This window comes from Spermophilus citellus (genome assembly GCF_964194105.1).
Source record: "Spermophilus citellus genome assembly, chromosome: 15".
Taxonomy (NCBI): domain Eukaryota; kingdom Metazoa; phylum Chordata; class Mammalia; order Rodentia; family Sciuridae; genus Spermophilus; species Spermophilus citellus.
In genome coordinates, this window is record NC_138195.1 from 69,259,731 (window position 1) to 69,265,730 (window position 6,000).

Sequence of the window (6,000 nt, forward strand, 5' to 3'; positions counted from 1 at the left end):
TAAAATAGGTACTTGTCACTCCGTTTTTCTATATGTTTAACAAAACAGAATGTGCTGTCCCCAACTGCCAAACTGCAAAATGTAACTTCCCTCCCTGCCCTCTCCAAGGAAAGTATATAAGCTCTGCTTAAGCTGTTCTCAGGGCTCTTTGCTCTATTCAAGTGAGCTCTGAGCCCCAGCATGCTGGACCCCCAGTAAACCCTTTGCTGTTGCATGAGACAGTCTCTTGGTGGTCTCTTCCTCCAACGCTCGCCAGACCTTTACAATAGAAAGTATCAGCAGGAGATGGGAAGGTGTTTCTCTGCCATATTGTTGTGAATTGGTTGCATCCCTTTTAAGGTCATAGATCCTATCAGTTGTTCCTCTTTAAACCCTTTCTGGGTTCTAATAACTAGACCCTCTCCCTGACCTCTTTGGGTTTATGGTTAGGAATAGCTCCAGGCTAGGCTAGGTGGCATACTACATACACTATTTATTCCTTGTTGGTTTTCTTAAACCATGCTCATTCCTTTGTATATAGTTCTTTATTAAAAGTCTTTGAAATTTCCCTGTCAGGATCCTGACTAATTCAGTTTCTGCATTTGTAAATTCCTTTCAGCTTTAACACCATGTGTTTTAACCATTATACATTTTTAAAATAGAGACAAATTAGTAATAACAGTCACCTTTCATTTTTAACTTTTCTATATCCTTTATGCAATACCTCAAGAAAAGGCAGACAGTCCACTGTTGCTTTTCAATTTTTTATCTTCTCCATGAATGCAATACAACACTATACATTCTAACAAAAAAAAAAAATTCTATTAAATAATAGCTTAAGCTGGGCATGGTGGTACACTCTCAGCAGGTCTGGAGGCTGAGGCAGGAGGATTGCAAGATCAAAGTCAGGTTTAGCAATTTAGTGAGGGGCTAAGCAACTCAGCAAGACCACATTTCTAAATAAAATACAAAAAAGGGTTGGGGTATGGCTCAGTGCCCCTGGGTTCAATCTCCAGTACCAAAAAGAAAAAAAAAGTAATAGCTTAAAATAGCTGTATCTTTGAGACATTTTTATCATTTCTGTAATTCTGTTGGTTATCTTAAATTGTATCCCCAAAGTAATAACATGATATCACTTTCTGGTGTGAATTCATTTTTCCCATCCCTTACACACTAGTATATCAAGTACTTTTTTTTGGTCACTATGCCAGTTCTTCCAACTTAAGACATCTCAGACTCATGCCTCAACTAACCCCAACAGTTACTTCTATCTGATATTGAGTCGGTCCAGCATTTTGTATGGGGGGCTGGTGGGGGTGAGTAGTGGGGATTAAACCCAGAAGTACTTGAAGTACTTGCTAAGGCTGGTCTCAAACTTGCAATTCTCCTGCCTTAGCCTCCTAAGTCACTGGGATTACAGGTATGTGCCACTGCACCTGGCTTGTCCAGAATTTTTTGACAAGTTTAGACAAAGAAGTTTTCATGTAGGATTTTATTGCCTGGTTGGAGCAAATATCAGATTTAATGATGAAATTGTAGTCAGTTTTCTCCATAGACTAAAATTGAGACAAGGATGCCCAGTATCACCATTCTGTTCATTTTACTGGCAGTCTTAGCAAGTACAGTAAGGCAGAATGAAAAATTTAAGGATTGGAAAAGGAAGATAGACATCATGATTATATGAAGAAAATCTAAAAACTCTTTTAGAATTAATAAGTGACCAACAAGGTTGCTGGATACAAAGTCACTGTACAAAAATTGGGTTCCATTATCTAGCAAAAAGTTAGAAAATGAAAATTTTATAATGATCTGTACAAATGTAAAAACAAATTGTACATTTTAAACATTCAGTTTATTGTATATTAACGATAACTCAATAAAGCTTGTTTTTTTTTAAAGCAAACCATGTATAACCACGTATATTGGCATCATTGTTCTATCAGATGCCTAGGAATAAAATGTAAGAGAAAGTTTAAAAATTTTTAAAATTTCTTTTTTTTTTTCATTTTTTGTTATGAAGATTTTAATACATATATAGATCCTGTTAGAGTCTGTAAACAAGTCAGGATGGCGCCTGGCAAATGTTAGAGTCTGTAAACAAGTCTGGATGGCGCCTGGCATTTTGCCAGAGGGAGTGGTTTGTGAAGTACCCCAGCGAGCCATTAAGTGTGGAGATTCCTAATTGGTTGACTGCTGTATCTAGTTTATGTTAATTAAGATAAGCTGTGTGAAATGTATAAATACCTCTGTTGTCCTACAATAAAGGGCTCCCACTCCTGCTGTATCCATGTACACAAGTTGTTCGTCATCCCCTGGCTATTTTGCCCAGCCAGCAGGGCTGCAGCAGATCCCACAGCTGTTAATTTGCCATATGTGCTTTCTCTCTCCACCTCCCCTGCCCCTGCATAATAAACTCAGCTTCTGCAGAACACAGTACTTTTTTTTTTTTTTTAAGAGAGAGGGAGAGAGGGAGAGAGAGAGAGAGAGAATTTTTTTAATATTTATTTTTTAGTTCTCGGCGGACACAACATCTTTGATGGTATGTGGTGCTGAGGATCGAACCCGGGCCGCACGCACGCCAGGCGATCGCGCTACCGCTTGAGCCACATCCCCAGCCCCCACAGTACTTTTTAATCAGCATTAACATTTCAGAATAGTTAAACTGTAACACTATGGAACAATTAAATCCCTGAGTTGCATTTCATTCACTATATTATATTTTAATCTAGGGTAGTATGTTTCCATGAGAACAGGGACCTAATATTTGTATCTTTCTAATAGTATTTCATACTAGTAAGTGCTTAAAATCTGTTAATGGTTTATTCAATAACAATACAATTTCTGATTTGATTCTCTTGGTGCCTGAGATTCCTCAATCCAGTCATCTCTCATTCAATCCATTGAATGCTGATTAAAGTATGCTGCATACTGTTTTTCTCTACCATAGGAAAATTTATCAGAAAGAGACCTTGCTTTCCTCTTATATTCCTGAACTCCAGTTTTTGTGAGATATTAGATTCACTGGGGGACAGTTATTATTTTTTAGAAATTTTAAAATTTGGGGGGACTTTTGGGAAACATTAGGTGTTATGATAACTCAAGAGAATGTAAAGATATTTGAAGCAAGATTTGTGCTTGCTTTAGGTATTAAGTGGCAGATGTTATAATTGCTTATTTGCAATCTGGAATACAAGGCTGGTTTAACATCCCCAAATCAAGCAATGTAATAAGTCATAGTAACAGACTAAAGGACAAAAACTGCATGGCTATCTTGATCACAGAAAAAGCATTTGATAAAATCCTTTTCATGGTAAAAATGCTCAAAAAATTTGGAATAGAAGGAAACTTCTTCAACCTGATGAAGAGCATCTACAAAAAACAACAAATTCTCCACCTATCATACTTGATATTCTCTCCCCCTAAATACTTCATCAAGAACAAAACAAGATGTCTGTTCTCATCACTCTAGTTGACATTGTTCACTCAGGACAATTAGGCAAGGGAAAGAAAAAGCATCCAGATTGGAAAGGAAAAAGTAAATGCTATTTGCAAATGACATGATTTTGTATACATAAAATTCTAAGGAATACACATATCATACACACTAAAACTAATATATCAACAAGTTTGCAGGATATGAGAATAATATACAAAAACAGTTGTATTGCTGTACACTAGCAATGAACAATCCTAAAAGGCAATAATAAAAGAATTCAATTTATACAGCAAACAAAAATGACTTTTTAAAAATAAATGGAGTTGGGGCTGGGGATGTGGCTCAAGCGGTAGCACGCTCACCTGGCATGCGTGCGGCCCGATGTCAATCCTCAGCACCACATACAAAGATGTTGTGTCCGCCGAGAACTGAAAAATAAATATTAAAAAATATTCTCTCTCTCTCTCTCTCTCTCTCTCTCTCTCTCTCTCTCTCTCTCTCTCTCAAAAAATAAAAAATAAATAAAAATAAATAAATGGAGTAGTTTTTCTGCTATCCAGATCCCTCCCACATGGTGGGAGTTCTATCTCTTCTCACTTAAATAAATCCTCCTCTGTTTAATCTTCCTTTCTGATTATCTGTGGATTTTTAAAAAAATACTTTTTAGTTGTTAATAGACCTTTATTAGTTGTTAATAGACCTAATAAACCCAGTGCCTCACACATATCAGGCAAGGGCTCTACTACAATCCTAGCTCTTGTCCATGGATTTTATTCATCAAATTTGCAAGACAAGAACCAAGAAAGAAATTGGCAAAGTGGGTAATCTAGTCTTATCTCAAAACTCTGGTTTCATCTCGTTGGCCCATATGGGGATTGTTGGAAAGATCCTTCACGATGAGAGATTTTGGGATGCTTCTTGCTCTTCTGTGTAGTTGACAGTATGAATGGAAATGGATGACAGTGTCAAAATGTTTCCTCAGGATCTTGGCAGGGGGATCAAAGACTCCAAGTTGGATATTTGTATCTTCTCAAAAGTTAGATGCTCTAATCCAGCAAAAGAGAAAGGAGCAAACTTCAAGAAGGCAAATAGTGTCTTGGCACTAGAGGAGAATTCAGAGTATAGAGCAGAAGCAAGAGAGTGAGCCACATATTTTTAGTAGAATTTTCCACTGCTGTTCTTGAAATACTGGAGTATTCTGGTTCAGTCTCCACTTGTTTTTATCATGTGTTTATTCTTGTGCTTCAGTCAGTAACAGCCTGAATTACTGATGATCCTGAACTACATGGAAATGTTTGGTCATAGCTGGACTTCTTCATTGCATCAATTTTCAGTGCTCTTTGGGTGCTTTCCCTGTTTGTGCTTAGCAAAGTTGTAAAATGTCATTTGGTTTCAAGATATTTCTGACCTAGCATTTGAGGTATCAGGGAGGAAGCCTCATCCTTTCCCTAGTGTCAGCAAGATAACTGCCGACAGGCTCTTCAACCTTTTGCTGCAGGCACTTTTCCTTATCCAGGGGACGTTTGTGAGTCTCTTTCCCATCCATCTTGTTGGTCAGCTGGTCAGTTTGTTGCATATGTCCCTCTCACCATACTGCTTTGAATACTATTGGTTCAATAAAGGAATTGAAATGCACCAGCTATTGTCAAACATAGAAAGCAATTGGCTTACTACTTTAAATGTGCTTTGCCCTTGGCTTTCCTCACAGCAATGCAGTCCTCGTATATTTTCAGAGGCTGCCTCTTCTCTATCCTCTTTTCTTTATTCATCATCAGCACCAATGAAGCAAAGACCCCTGGGAAATCATACCTTTTCCAGTTGTACGTATTCTTCTTGGTGGTCTTCTTAAGCACCAGACTCTTCCACAAGACAGTCTACCTGCAGTCTGCCCTGAGCAACTTATCCTCTGCAAACAAGTTCTCTTCACCACATTCATTTCCTGCCAAAATGAAGGCTGCTGAAGGCCACCGAGTTGCCAGCCATCCCAAGGGGATGAGTGGGTTGGAAGGAGGCTGTGGCAGCTCTTTTTCTATGTCCTCTGCCAAGGGTTCTCTGCATATGCCCTTCTATTTGAGGAATTAGAATTTTTGTCTCTGGTGCACGCAAGGCAGAATCTTCCTGGCACCAGTATGTGGATTTTTAATACACCCTGAGTCTTGAAAGGACAACAGTTTTTTCTGCGGGTACTTTCTAGCATTTGCCAGCCTGGACTGATTTGTATACTTTGGGGTTTTTTATTGATTTTTAAAAAATAAATGGCAGTGGAATCATTACAATTCATATTACACACATAGAACACAATTTTCCGTATATCTGGTTGTATATAAAGTATATTTACGCCAATTCCTGTCTTCATGCTTGCCTCCCATGCACAAGGCCCTGGGTTCAATCCCCAGCATCCCTCCCCCACAAAAAAGAATACTTTGTTTTTCTCCCTGTCCCATTTATCCTCCCACCTCTCCTTCTTGCCTTCCAGCACTCTTAGATGAATGGATTTTGTAATTATAGCTGTTGTATTTTGTGGATTTGTTATTTTTGTTGTTTTTCTGTGAAGCTCATAAATTGGATGTGGGAGGTGAAGGAGT

At 38.2% G+C, this 6,000-nt stretch overlaps 1 pseudogene across 1 annotated transcript; it reads left to right on the top strand.

The window, feature by feature from the left end:
• The first annotated feature begins 4,367 nt into the window (after window positions 1-4,367).
• LOC308634420 (etoposide-induced protein 2.4 homolog) lies at window positions 4,368-5,264 on the top strand (annotated as a pseudogene). The gene has a single exon. The product of its transcript is annotated as an etoposide-induced protein 2.4 homolog (transcript).
• The last annotated feature ends 736 nt before the right edge of the window (window positions 5,265-6,000 follow it).